A 15,108-nucleotide genomic window follows, 5' to 3' on the forward strand; every position below is an offset into this window, starting at 1 on the left:
AATTTCCATCTTTCATCACATTGTTTTGTGTTGTCATTTGATCCAAGCATCCATTCAGGTTTATCCTGTTACGGGTCGCATGTTTCAGACCCCTGCCTTAGATGTGATGTGATGTGATTTTGATTTTAAATGTAGCTTTAACAATTTTTCAGTCACATCGCTATGATGTCTGCAATGTGGCAGTTTAAAGTGATGTCTAGCACTGGGGCATCATGCCGCAGACATGTAGCACAATGTCCCATCCAGTCACATTATCCTGACACCAGCCCGACCAGTCCTAACACTAACCTCTTAATGCTGAATGCCAAGCAAGGCAGCTGTAAGTACCATTTTTGTAAGTCTCCGGTATGACTTGGTCGGGGATCAAACCCACGACCTCCCACATCCAAAGCAGATGCCCTAACCACTAGGCCACCAGAGCGGTCCCCTACCTTAGAAGAACTTCTGTTAGGAAAGGATAAAAGATGGATTTTCAATGGTTATAACACTTCTGATGACTTGGAATGTTAAAAATCCAACTCATTCAAGTGAAGTTATATTATGGAAAACAAAATTAGGAGGAGAGTCAATCAGGGGCCATAACTCTTCTAAATGAAAACGTGGAAAACTTGAAATTAAATTAAAGTTCTTATCAATAAAAGCTACCAGCGGTAAATCTTGTATTGAAAATTATATTGCAATATATTTAATACTGAAGAAAAAACGTTCTTATTTTGCTGAAATAAAATAACTGCAAACACCAATAACATAATTTAAAATATAATAAGAAAAAAATTAGATGCTAAACGCCTTGCACTTGCTCTGGACAAGACTGACTCAACAGAATCGAATTAATTTAAAATTCAATCAGAATACCTGTTCACTTGCCTCATCAATCATTTATTTTCCTAGATTCCATAATGCTTGGCATGCTACAATAGATTTCATGAGGTCATACATACAGGGGATCAAGATTAATATCTCTGATTGTATTAAATCCTCTGCAATACTTGACAAACTTGTTACCCTGTTGTATAAATTCAAGGTCAATCAGATATCAAAGCCAACAAAGTGGTAATTTATTAACATCAAATTAATGGAAGTTTCTCAGAGTATTGTTCCATTACCCTATATTCAGAATAGACACATGTCAGTTAGAAAGTGTTTCAAGTGGAAAAAGGTTGGTAATATTAACTGTACCAAAATAATAGTGTTTCAACAGATTATTTTTCAAATATTACATCAATATAATATTATAACAATATATTTTAATTAAATATTGTGATACATATTTTTGTATTTGTATCATGATATACAGATATTTTATATTCTCACACACCACTAAAAGGTGGATCCCAAATTTAATTCAAATCCAACAAAGTTTAGTAAAGTTAACTGCAGAAACCAAATCAGGCAGAGTCCATAGCTCCTGTAAATGTGGTCATGGAAAGCTCCGGATGGAACTCACTCAATGTCTCATTAATCTGAAACTACATCCCAAATATCCAAGTTTTTTGTGAATTTTTGATGGGGCTTTCAGTCGGACCATAGAAGAATATCCTAGGGGGGGCATACAGTCTTGTCCTTTATGTAGCAGCCTTGAAATTCTCTCTCTCTCTTTATATATATATATATATATATATATATATATATATATATATATATATATATATATATATATATATATATATATATATATAAAATGTATATTGTACCATTTTATTACTGTCTGACCATTCCGGTGGCCTAAGTGGTTAGATCAGTGCTGTCCAACCCGCGGCCCGCGGGCTGATTTTAAATGGCCTGCCAGAGCTCGAACAGCTATATAGTCATTGCTTTTCAATTTTCTGCTGTGGCCCTCGGCTTTAAGAAAAACTTTTTCAGTGGCCCATGGTGTCAAAAAGGTTGGACAGCACTGGGTTAAACTGCCATAGTGCCAACTGTTGAAGCTACGTTAAAAATCTGAATCACACAATACAACAAGCACAAAAACTACTGTCTGAAAAAAAAAGAATATTTTCAAAGTATTGCACTCTTACTCCCAGTCAAATGCATCCAAGGCCATGATAGTATAAATCTGTTTACACTGTTTTATCAAACTGGATGGGAAATAGAGTCTCCGAAAGAAGTAACAATCTCTGCCAATCAGATGCAAGATTATATTATTAATACGGGCATATTTCGTTTGTTATGGAACTTGAAAAGGCTATGATGATACAAGCTTACTTAACATATATGAATAAATAAAATCTTAATTCGGTCTCCAGAATCAATCACAAGCCAATTAGATGTATGATTACCTCACATATATGTGTAGTGTTTCCTCACAATCAAATTCATTCAATGTTTTGATGAAATGATACTATTTAACATGCTTCATCAACATCTGAACACCCACCCCCTCCCCGAAAATAATCCAGAGGGCGCCCCTGAACGCTTAAAACTGTTTTGCACATACACCGACCATGCTTAATCACACCCCAAGACCAGTAACTTTTATGTTACAATGGAGCAGGAGAATCTGTGCAACGCAACAACGGAAATAACTGAAATTACAAAACATTTTACATAAAATTATATTGATGCAAGCCTCCACAATTACAAAGCTCTGTCGCCAGGGCCCGAGTCAGAAATCTAAGAAAACGGTGAACATTTCCAGACCACCCACCCCCCAATCATATTCCAAGCTTTAAAGATATATTTTGAACAGTGTAGAAAGATCAATGCATTGTCTTCTAAAAAAACAATGGCAACCGAATACACTTTAAAAATATTAATTAAAGAACAGAACTGTACAAAAAACGTGAATACCTGTAATTAATATAATTCCGCTGTGTACAAAAAAAAATTGATTTTAAAAATGTTGTAAATTAAAATATTTATTGTAATAATCTCGTTATTCCAATGCAGAAAGTTTACAATTCTTTTCATGTTACATGAGCATGAAAGCTCTTCTAAAGAAAGAAAGAAAGAAAGAAAGAAAGAAAAATAACAGGAAGCATCAAACTGGAAACATTGTATGTTCAATAATATTTCTACTGATATATCTCTACCTAGCTAGATTGCTAGCTGACCAACTACATTAGCAGATTTATTGATTAGAGAGATCAAAGAAGATTGTTTACCCCCACCCCCTTCTACCTGCTTGTACAACTAATTTTGTTTTCTTACATACAACTCCTCATCATTCCATGGACTAACTGACTAAATTTGCTTTATCCCCTCCCCAAACCATAAATTAAAACTTTTAAGCCACCTATCACAGCCCAACTCCAACATCCCACTCCATTTTCATTTCTACACATATGAGTACTATCCATTTGTAATTTAAAAACCAAAATATTCCTGAGGATTTCAGTTAATGCAAACCAGACCTGTTTATCAAAAGCATATGCACCCTTACCCCTTTTATATTCCAGTATTATTTCTTGTCACTCCTTCCTATAGCTAATCCCAGTAAACAAAATTGCGAAATCTGCTCCTTTCTTTAAATTTTCCACTTAATAGCCTTCAATGACAGCGTGTTATATGAATACACCACACCGCCGTACAACAATACTATAGATCAACGTGTAATGTTTACTGTGTTATATGTTATTACTTTTCCCTCCCTCTGGATAAATGTGAAGGTATGTTGCTAAATATAGCCAGCAAAGTGTAAACAATATACATATTGCCAGTGCTGTCCTAATGAGGCAAACAAAAAAAACAACAAAACTGCGAAGCAACAACAGGCGTTGAAAAACATTACATAAATTAGTGCTATATACCGCTACTGTTAAGACAATAAGGAGTACTGTCTTAATCCCGTGTTTGGTAAGATGACGATCGACCCAGTTTTGTCCTTGTTTACCTACGGTAAGCAAAAATCTTATTCAAATAGATTTTGTTGCTTTGACGTAATCTACTACGCTTGTGTGGAGAAATGTGCTTCACATGACATCACAAGTTTACCATAAATTGTACCAAACAACAGCTGGGTCACCTAGTGTTGTTAGTTATATATTGGTTTTGTGTGTGCGCGTCTGGTTTAGAATATTAACGTAGCTTTCAATTTTTTTTATAGTCATATCGCCATGATGCCTGCAGCGTGGCAGTTTATAGTGGTGTCTAGTACTGAGGCATCATGCCGCAGACATGCAATATCATGTCCCACCCAGTCACATTATCCTCACACGAGGCCGACCAATCATAAAACTAACCTTGTAATGCTGAGCGTCAAAGGGGCCCTGAATGGTCAGCGTCACAGATCATTGCCATCTCACCGACGTCTTCGTGGGTTCGAGTCTCGGGTTCGGTCAATGTGGGTATGTGAGAAAACATGCCTGGGTCAGTGGTTCTTTCTGGGGTTTTCCCGGGTTCTTCCTCCGCCATTTATGCTGGCCTATCTTGTGCCGACAATCGGCGTTAAACCCTACAACAGCTACAACAACTGAGCGCCAAGCGAGGCATCTGTCAGTACCATTTTTGTAAGTCTTTGGTATGACTCGGCTGGGGTTCGAACCCGCGACCTCCCGCATCCACGGCGGACGCTCCAACCACTTAGGCCACCAAAGCGGTACTATATATTGGTTTTTATTTGGCAAATACAGTGTATACTTGTATTTTCAAAATTGTATTTCATGTCCTTTATATAGAGGTTTCTGCTAAGCAGTTGCATAGCAAGTAATGTCCCAACCTCCAGCCCCTGCTAAACTTAATTCAGGGTCCGCTCCCAATTGAAAATGATGTTTAATTGATGGGAAGTTTGCCACCACTCCACCGTACCGCAGATCGGGTTTGGAGTGGTGGTACTTAGGTGGTTACTTTCCAACTGTATATTGAAACTAGATAATTGGCATCTATCAGAATTTAGTTCTGAGACAACCCCTTTTGCCAACAAAAGGAATTTGCTAGAGACAGGTTACTTCTCATTTGAGATCATCACGTTACATGACAAGGTTGACCCATTAGTGAAAATGTGATTAGAAAAAAGTACGTGGTCTTTCAAGTCAGATGTTACTGTATCGGCCATTTCTGCGCAACTTGCCCTTTTCTTTTTTCTTCAATGGTTCATACAACCCTGAAAAATCCTTCTAATTCTGAAGGTTACTCTCCAGTGTCCTTGAATTCACCTTGAGTGTGCGTTTTATCCTTTAAAAGTCATTTGAATACGTTTACAGCCTCTTCAAATTTTGCCAAATTCTCACTGAATTTTGCCAATATGAACCAAGTTTTAAAAATGTACGAGTTGTGTAATTTTTAATGTGGACAGAACTGTATTCTTAGAATAACTAGGTTTGTTGGATCTGTGTTTTGCTTGTGCTTGTTTTTGTGCTCAATATAAACAGAGCAGTTACACGTATCTAACTAAGCCTGAACTAAAAAAAAACTTATGTTGACAGTAAAATTTCCTATAAAATAACACAAAAAAAACAAGAACCCTTTGAACGGGCTTATGCTCTACTGGCCATAAAGCATTAGCAAGTATTCATACGAAGTCCGTTTCATTTCGTCTAATATTATTTTAAACTGGTGAATAGTGTGTGGGGTGGTGGCGGATTTTAAATGTAGCGTTAAAAAAAAAATTCAGTCATATCGCTACGATGTCTGCAGTTTGACAATTTATAGTGATGTCTAGCACTTCAGTCATCATGATGCAGGCATGTATGTATCATCATGTCCCAATCAGTTACATTGTCCTGACACTAGGCGACCAGTCGTAACACTAACCTCTTAATGCTGAGCGCCTACCGAGGCAGTTGTAAGTACCATATTTTTTAATAAGTCTTTGGTATGACTCGGCCAGGGTTCGAACCCACGTCCGATGCGGTATTGCATATTAAAACTATCTCAGATATTCTTGCATAACTCCAACATAGCAAATTTGGCAACGACAACGACAACAGCAACAACAACAACAAATCTTTCCTCCAGGGAACGGGTCAGATAGAAATCTGTAAATGCACCCATATAAAGTAAGTGCAACCGTATAAAACTAAGTCGTTTGCCACATCTAGACTGTGGGCCGCAGGTTGCACGTGCCTTATAGTTATTAAACTGCAATCACTCATAGTATTCTTCAATATACTATATCCACAAACTGTTTTTGATTAACAAGTTTAAAAAAGAACATACACGTAATTTTTATCAGGATTACAACCTTTTACAGATCAACACACGAGTCAATCTTTTGACCACTGAAATCAATTTAAAGTCTGACTACGAACCTGTTACGTAAAATGTCTGGTAAAAATTCATTTGTACATGTGTAATTGTGACCTTTGACTTGACACCAAGATCAAGTAGGTCTGGTTTTCAAACTTGTTCACAACAGCATGAACACGTCAGTTGTCGATCTACATCATTTTCATCGACGATCAACAACATAGTGTAGGAAGTACTCCAGCAAGAACCCACAGAGCTGTAGTGATAACTAGAGTAGCCATTTATCATTTTCTCTCGATACCTGCTGCTTATTTATACGGTCTTTGGGAGAAAATCCAATTCTGATACGACCCTTCATTGAAGGGAAGTAGCCTTAAAAAGATTTCAAGATGATTTTCAAGGCAGCCATTTCGGAGGTTGGATTTTTTGGCATCATTTAAATGCAGGGCAATCTAAATTATCGGTAGTAAACTCGTAGGGCAATCTAAATTATGGGTAGTACACTCGTTTGCTATGGCGGGCCAGTTTTGATATGCTTCACTCGCAAAATAGCAGATTTGATATACTTCACTCAAATATTTGATATACTTCACTCGTATATTTGATATGCTACACTCGTATATTTTATATACTTCACTCGCAGACTTGATATACTTCACTCGCAGACTTGCAGATTTGATATACTTCACTCGTATATTTGATATACTTCACTCGTATATTTGATATACTCCACTCGCAGACTTGCAGATTTGATATACTTCACTCGTATATTTGATATACTTCACTCGAGCGATACGTATCACGAACAAGATAAGAATACGCTTACACGAGAACTGGTCTGCGGGCCGCACTGATGAGTCTGGCAGAGCCTCAGGCCCTATGTTTGTCACCCATGAACTAGATATTGCAAGAAATGCTTCTGAGAAATTCCCGTGTTTATAAAGCGCCGTAGCGGACAAAAGCTGGTCCAATGAGAAAGTTGCAGTCGAACTTTCGATATCGTATTTCGAAAAATCCAATATCACGTGTTGTATCAAATTGCATGTCCTTAAGTTCCATTTTCTAGATCGAGATTTTAGGTTATATATGTTGAATTATACAGTGGTGGTTTAGAGTTCTATTTCCTATGTCGACGTTTTACAGTGTATATTTTGAATTACACAGCGGTGGTTGAAATTTTAAAATCATACGTCGAAAATCCCTAATTCACACGTTGTATGCAACTGTTTGTGATGAAAGTTCAGTTTCATATGGAGAGTATTTAGATTTCATCTGTTGAATTTCACAGCAACGAGAAGCAGCCTCCTTGTTTAAAATCAAACGCGGGCCATTCACGAGAGCGACATCTAGCGAAGAAATTTATAGTAATTCTCGACCTGTAAATGGTAACTTTCAAACTGTCAATGCATGAAATGTAATGGCGCCTCATAATTGAATACACAAATGATGTATTTAAATACTTGATATTATTTTGAACTGATAAAGTGGACACTGTGTAATGTTACTTTTAACACCAACACATCATTACACCATTTAAAAATAACAAATCAGAAAAGCACAATAAAATGTTCAATCACTGCTGTGTAATTCAACAAATACAATCAAAAAACTCAACATATGAAATGGAACTTTCAGCACAATCAATGTGATTCAACATGTTAAATTGAAACTCTCGACATATGACATTACAATTTCAACAACCGCCGTGTAACTCAGAAGATACGATCTAATAACTCGACATTGGACATCAAATTTTCAACCAGCGCTGTGTAATTCAATAGATAATTTCTAAATACTCAACATATGAAATGGAACTTTCAATGTAAACTCTTTGAACCAATACGTAAATTAGGAATTCTCCACGTTTGACATTGAAATTTCAACCATCGCCGTGTAATTCAAACGACATAATCTAAAACCTCGACATAGAAAATATAACTTTCAACCACTACTGTTTAATTCAACTGATGCAATCTAAAATCTCGACCTAGAAAATGGAACTTTAAGGACAAGCAATTTTGATACAACACGTAAAATTGGAATTTTGGACACGTGACATTAAAATTTCAACGGCAACGTTCTTTTTGGACCAGCTTTTGTCCGCTACGACGCCTCATGTTGATACAACCAACCATTCTGGAGGTGAACCCAGAATAGCGGCGCAGGTACCATATAGCAAGAGTATGCACAGCATAGGGAGCCACTAATTTAATGTTCGAATCCTATCAGTAAGCTTTGCTATAGAACCGCATAGGGGCCAACTATCCTAGTTAAGGCACTGACCTAGAGAATGATTGTAAAGATAGCCACCATGGTAGCCAAGTTGAGGTCAGATTGGAAACATGTTCAATTCCGAGCAAATATATATCAGAAAAAAGTCTTTGGTTGAAAACCTATGGTCAGTATGGCAAGAGTAGCCCCCCCCCCCCCAAAGCTTCCCCATGGCTTTTAAATTAGCTACGTTGTAGGTCAGAATGACGTCAATTATATTTAGGACAGACTAATGTCAAAAGATGTTTTTCATTGAAAACCCCAAGTAGATAAGCCGTTCCAGTCAGTAGGAACAGCGTGGCCATGTTGAATGCCAAATCAGCGCCATATTTAATAAAGACCAACTCCGTATCACAAGAAGTCATTTAGTGAAATGTATTTATTTTGTGACATACAACAAATATTATTTACATATTACTGTCCTACAAACTTGGAATTACATTATGCCAGGATGCTCCGTGCCAAGTTAGAATTAAATTGGTCATGAATTTTTTTCCTTGATGAAGTTGAAAATAGCTGTTGTTGACAGATGCCGAATTGATGACGCACGAGACAACGAGTTGTACCATAGCTTACCTGACCTTTCGTCCAGGTGAGCTAAATCAATCAGTATAAATAAAGTAGTAGCCACATCAAAAACTGTAAAGTCATAAACGACTGTTCCCTGCCATTGTATATTCATCGACACAGATCACCGACACTCCCAAGCAGATTTATTTTCAATTCATAGTAGTGGTATCAACATGTCCGCGTCATTTCTGACAACAAAATCTTGCTATATAAACCCGCATTAAAACAAATTTATTTCACTGTTTCTGGAAAGCACTGTTACCGTGTATACTCAATTATAAGACACACACCCCGCCATTTTATGGGCTAAAAAAAAGCCAATTTATATTTGACCCTCCTATAAGTCGGGGTGTTGTTGTTGTTATAGTTGGGTTTAACGCCATTTTCACCACATGATAGGTTATACATTACAGCCAAGATAATTGGTGGAGGAAGATCCCCGCAAGAACCACCGACCCATGGGAAGCTACTAGTACGCTTTCTCACATACCCACATAGGCCGAGCCCGAGACTCGAAACTATGCTGTCGTGACGTCAGTAATCGGCAAAGGCGAGCGCCTGGGACCCCACATTCTGAGTGTATTTTCAAGTCAGGTCCGCCGTAAGGGGTGACTTGTCAGTGAATCAAAGCTGCTCTTTGAAAAAGAGAAGCCAAACTAGATGGATAAACATATATGAAAAAATAAAGACAAAACCTTTGTAAAATACAATTATATTATTGAGTGGAATATCTAAAAAAATAAACTGATAACGTCCAAATTAAATCCATTAAAATCCATAATGACTGATATTTTAAATTCATGAATTCAAATCACATACCATAAAAAAAATAGTTCATAATGATCCAATTCACAATATCTAGTAATTCCATATCGTCTTCCAAATAAACAATGAAGGCTACATTTTTTGTGAATCACGGTAGCCTATAAACTGCACTTTCTGATGTCGTCTGGTACAAAGTCAAAGAATTGATCCTCACTGTCTGGTAAAGTTCTTCAATCCTCCGTCACCCTCTAGTTACCGTAAATATCGCCCAACTCCGTTTTCTCGGCTTCACTTTCATATGCTGGTGCTTATGTACAGACTGAGCTTGGGTTCTGTAGTGTAAGTAAGGGGATGTCCATTAATTATGTCAACAATTTTTAGGCAATTTTTTACCACCACCCCCTTGTCAACAACTGTCAAACTTTCAGTGACCCCCCTAATAAAATTTTACCACCACCACCCTACAAACTAACAATATTTTTATACGGCTGGCTTTTATGCTAAAAATAGAATTATGGAAATTAAAAGATCTACAAATAAATTTTAATACATTTTTTTAACTTGTTTAACAGATTTCAAATTGACTATAACACTTTGAATTCATGAAAAAATCGAGAGTTTATATTCTAGCTTTTATCATCTTCCCATGGGGAAGCCAAATGTTCCTCAATTGTTATAATGGGCATAGTGGCTGATTCATTAATTTCTTGTGGAACCGATACACCCGACAAGTCAACATCATCTTCATATAACCATTCTGCGCTTAACATCTCTCCATGAGCAATAATTGCCATCAGCTCTCTCTGTCTTTTGGCAGCCACTCGTATTGGCCGAATTCTTTGCGGTTGAGGAGCATGTGGTAATTGCCTAGGCCAAAGATCGCGTTGTCGCTGCTGTTGAACATGTTTCTTCAACATGATTCGTGAAGCAACATAGGGGTGACAGATTCTGCAGGTCCGTTCAAGCAACGACAACTGAATGGAAGGACAATACAGATCATATGGAAGAATTTTGAATGCCTTTGCCGATCGAGGTAGCATGTTATCAACTTTCAAAGACTGATTGAAGAAAAGAGATGGAAATCTGCAAGTCGCTCTCAGATGCATCTGGTGCTTTAAGGCCTATCTACAGTCTACAATCTACATTGAATAAAAACAAAATATGATGATGCAAGACTATGACTTCCTTGGCAAGAGCTCGAACGGTTTAGGATTAAACTGGTGGGCTGTTGACGGGCAAGCGTGTGCCATACCAACGCACCGACTAATTTCCTATTTTTTGATCTATTAAATTTATTGTAAAAAATAACATTGTTGACATCAATTTATCTTGAACTCTCCTCCCCCATGTCAACAACTGTCAAACTTCTTCAAACCCCCTCCCCCCCCTCCCATTTTGTTGACATAATTAATGGACGACCCCTAACACATCGAAATTGTGAACTCTATTAAAGGATGCAAATAATCACCATCGGGTATGCGCTAAGATCACAGGAAGTTCAAATAACTAACCTCTGTTAATTGGCACTAAGCAAATATAAAACTCGGGCTCGATCAAAGGGCTGTCACGTAGGAAAAGAAAGACGGTAGTGTCTTGAGAAGTTATGGGATTAAGATAGAACATTTACAGGAAGTTGTAGAACTCTATTTGGTACCGAATAAGTACATGTTTTAAAATCGCGGCTTGATCAAAAGGATCGTCAGCTTGAAAACAATGCCAGTGCTGACTTACAAGTCAAGGGTCGCTGACTTAAAAGTTAAGGGTCTAACGGGCCACGTGTACTGGCCGAAAACCTGGGAAATGTCACTTGGGAGTTAAATCTAACTGACGGAAAAGAAAAGAAAAAAATCAAAACTTACACTGCAAACTGTTTATACAGCAAAACACAAGTATTTTACAAATAGATGTTGTTAGGACTTGCATGAAAATGAAAGCAATACACTTGCTAGTAACCATTCAAGTAAACAACACTAACCCGACACTTTAATTTGAGCAGGTAGTTGTTGATGTTATAGGGTTTAACGCCATTTCTCAGCACAAGATAGGCTATACATGGTGGCCAGTATAAATGGTGAAGGGAGAACCCGGGAAAACCCCGGAAAAAAACACCGACCCACGAGAAGCTACCGGCAAGCTTTCTCACATACCACTCACTGGCCGAGCCCGAGACTCGAACCCACGTAGACAGAATTGAGATGGCAGTGATCCGTAACGGCGAGCGCATTAGACCACTCAGTTACTCGAGGCCCCGTGGTGGGTAGCATTTATTTTTCAATTATTAAAATCCAAATACCTCAAGATTGTGTAATGAATACTGCCATGGAACAAAAACTGCATAACATATATGCATTTCTCAATGGTAATAGTGGTACGAAAACGTAAAACATACTCAAATGAAGGTATTTTTGTGATAAGCAAACATCTGGAGTTTCCATCAATACCTGTATAAGACGACCCCATCTCCGCTGCATTAGTCAAATTTTCATTTAAAAAAATAACGTCGACTTACGAGGGCGTATATCCGGTAGATAATTAATATTTACAGTGATTCTGACAAGCAATCTTCATCAGACCAAAATCATGTAAAATCCTGTGAAATGATTTTGATTTTGTTAATAAGGCACACTTCCTGTCTAAATTAACAGTCTTGTAAATGTGCTATTAAGTTCTCACTGCGAACAAAACACTATTTTCAAAAAAAGTATAACATGGTCAACTGAAACAGCCACATTTACTCGAAGGTGCACAAAATGGGCTAGCATAAAACAGAAGTACGTTGATGGAACCAACGATCTACTGGACAATTTATTTTTTCCAGGAATCCAAATGTTTTTGATTCTTTTTAACTGATAAGCATTGAGACCATCTCTGATATTTTTGAGAAAATCAAACATACCAAGTTGGTGACAAAAATAGTGTTGTATTGTCCGCGTTATTGTTCACAAGACAACCGTAAGAGCTGTAAAAAAAAAAAAGTGTCATTGCCTTTAACCTTGAACCTGATATAATCGATAGTAAATCACTCAACTCGTCCCAGATGTCAAGATATACACAGACGCTGGGTTTGGTTAAATCTATAATACATTTATAATTTTTACAAGAAAGACACGGCTATTTTATTGGCATCATTTAAGATACACGTATTTCTTAAATCAGGGGTCTCAAGCTGTATTCTGTGGCCCGCAAAATGATTGGCATCACAAGGTGTCACGAGAGATAACAAAGGTAGTACGGCCCTTGGTCCATCGAAAATTCCCTCTTGCAGCACTTAGGGTGGTTTGAGTTTGAGGCTCCTGTCTTAGTTAAAACACCGATCTCCCCTGTAACCGTTCATGAAAAATCAGGGATAAGCAAAGGCTAAATAAGTATGGGGAAATGGAGGGAAAAATTAGGATATTTTATAAATAAAAATGGAGAATACTCCACCTACTCATTTAGCTACCTACATGTATTTTATTTCAACAGTATATATTATCTGATTAAAACAAGACTCAAGAGTATATTATGAAAGCTGGACAAAAAGGTATCCAACTTATAAAGAGCTGAATTTATGCCACATAGCAAAATATTTTCCCTAATGTGAGCTGATGAAGCTCATTTGGTAGAGCACTGGACTCGTAATCCATGGATCGCAGGTTCAACACCTGCCCATTTTGGCTGCCTGTGTGTGTCCTTGAGAACTATGTTGTTTGATATACGGTAAAGTTGATAATGTGTTCAAAGCGCCAATAAAGCTAACCAAAAACAATGCAATCTATTTGACTAATTCATTCAAACTTCCTTTTGTCTAGTCCAGGCATCGGCAACCTTTTAGAACTGACGTGTCAGGTCATATTCGTCCCTTTATCGGTCATCATTTTTTATTACGTACAATACATAGCACAACTGTTACCACGCGCCTTTCCAAAGAATCTGACTGGCCATAGTTGGTGCGCGCACCGTAGGTTGCCGCCACCTGGTCAAGTCAACTGATTAAGTAACAATTCACACCTAGTTAGTGATGAAATTGGTTTGGGGTCACCGCAATCTCACTTAAGTGATAATTGATTGACCCATGCTACACACATATGAGATTGGTCTGTGGTTCTTGCAGATTTGGAACAGTGACTGACAGTTATACTATGATAAGTTGGCTGCATCAGACAAACAGATCTAAGGAATTTGTCCGTCATAATGCTGCTAGTCAAACGTTTATCTTGGTTCAAAGAAGCTACTGGTAATGGAATAAATATGGCACAGTATCTCTACAGACCGTACAGCTTCATCAGCATCAGACACGCACACTCTTACCTGACAGATGAAATTAGGAAGCTTGCATCACCATTATCCTACCTTCAAGATTAACACATTCCAATACTACAATGCACACACAACAGGCTTATACATGAGGAGAAAACTATCCAAATTTCTGACAACTTTTGGTAATATTTTACCTTAAGAAAACCTTTTTTCTCTAATGACAAGTCCACTCCCGCATGACAGGTCACTAAGCATGATAAATGTTAAGAACTGCAATATTCAACAGTTCTCACAGACTGTCATTTTTCCCACCACTGTAAAAATGTTTTCTGGAGAAGGCAATGTTTATTGTCGGCATAGTGGTTTCTCACTATAATGATGGTCGAGTGAGTTGTAAAACTGTACTGACTTATAGGCAAGGGAACCACCATACAGCATTCCCTCAAAATAATGTTGTTCTAAGGAGTCATATAACTGTACTGACTTACCGGCAAGGGCACCACCACACACATTCACTTAATATAATGTTGTTCCAGGGAGTCATAAAACTGTACTGTGATAGGCAAGACCACCACCACACAGCACTCTCTCAATATAATGATGTTCCAGTGAGTCATAAAACTGTACTGACTTACAGGCAAGGGAACCACCATACAGCATTCCCTCAAAATAATGTTGTTCTAAGGAGTCATATAACTGTACTGACTTACTGGCAAGGGCACCACCACACACATTCACTTAATATAATGTTGTTCCAGGGAGTCATAAAACTGTACTGTGATAGGCAAGGCCACCACCACACAGCACTCTCTCAATATAATGATGTTCCAGTGAGTCATAAAACTGTACTGACTTACAGGCAAGAGAGTACAATCATACAGCACTCCCCCAATATAATGCCCACCAGTATAATGTGACCAATGGGATTTTAAGGTGATAAAAAGTTCAAGATGTTGTGCAATATTAGACAGAACAGGATGAACTACCATTTACCAGTTTTTATGTCAGAAAAAAGTGTGGAGGAGGAAACCGAAAAACATATTAAACATCATGGACAGTTGAAAAGATAAAGATTATGGTATTACTGCTCCATGGTCCTAAACAAAGCAACAAAAAAGAGTGAGACGCAAGAAGCTT

The 15,108-nt window shown here is 37.7% G+C and overlaps 1 protein-coding gene across 5 annotated transcripts in view; it reads right to left on the reverse strand.

The window, feature by feature from the left end:
- LOC149778675 (uncharacterized) overlaps positions 1-15,108 on the reverse strand; it is a 144,975-nt gene that overhangs the window by 91,345 nt on the left and 38,522 nt on the right. The window contains exon 1 of one of the 5 annotated variants that reach the window (XM_089939486.1): positions 3,383-3,618. The exons of 3 other annotated variants lie outside the window; for them this stretch is intronic. The gene's annotated coding sequence lies outside the window, so the exon portion shown is untranslated. Of the gene's footprint in view, positions 1-3,382; positions 3,619-15,108 lie in introns of those variants that run through there. One more of the 5 variants, XM_089939482.1, reaches the window with a different exon arrangement.

This window comes from Sinohyriopsis cumingii, chromosome 17, assembly GCF_028554795.1.
Source record: "Sinohyriopsis cumingii isolate HCF-2022 chromosome 17, ASM2855479v2, whole genome shotgun sequence".
NCBI classification, from domain to species: Eukaryota; Metazoa; Mollusca; class Bivalvia; order Unionida; family Unionidae; genus Sinohyriopsis; species Sinohyriopsis cumingii.